Here is a 627-nt window from a genome sequence, read left to right on the forward strand (position 1 = left end):
TCATCATCTAACTAAATTCAAGTGAGAATGAGGCTCTTTGATTATGACTCTTTCGATGCAGACACCCTCCCCCAAATTCTGTGTCTTATAGTCTGGAGCACTGTGAACTACAAAGAAAAGATACCTGTCATATCATACTCCCAACTTGCAATAACATGACAGGCATAGAGTAACCATGATTTTAAAAAAACTTCCATTCAAATAGGAGAGCAGAGAGGGATGGAAGGCACATGGAATTCACAGGTTCATAGCAACTTTGAAATCAAGCCAGAGTCACGTTGACAGTTCCTTGATTGGGACCCAAGTATGTTCCTTAGGAATGATTCACTGCGGGGTAGGTCCCTCTGCCTGAGTCATTCTTGCATTTGTATGAGTCATCTGTGATTGCAGCCAGCGAAGTTTGGGAGTCCAATGTCTTCTTTTCCTTCTTGTACCATAACTGATTTTTCTGTCTGTATATACAATACTTAAAAACTCCCCAGTAATATGTGCCTATTTATAGTTATATCTATCAACAAAAATCACAGTCCCTTTGTTTTCCAGACCTGCTATACCTTTGGATTACTCATGAGGATGATGTGGGAAAATGTCTTAAGATTCTTAGAGACTAATGTAAGATAGTACATA

This window comes from Mandrillus leucophaeus, unplaced genomic scaffold, assembly GCF_000951045.1.
Source record: "Mandrillus leucophaeus isolate KB7577 unplaced genomic scaffold, Mleu.le_1.0 Scaffold33, whole genome shotgun sequence".
In the NCBI taxonomy this organism is placed as follows: domain Eukaryota; kingdom Metazoa; phylum Chordata; class Mammalia; order Primates; family Cercopithecidae; genus Mandrillus; species Mandrillus leucophaeus.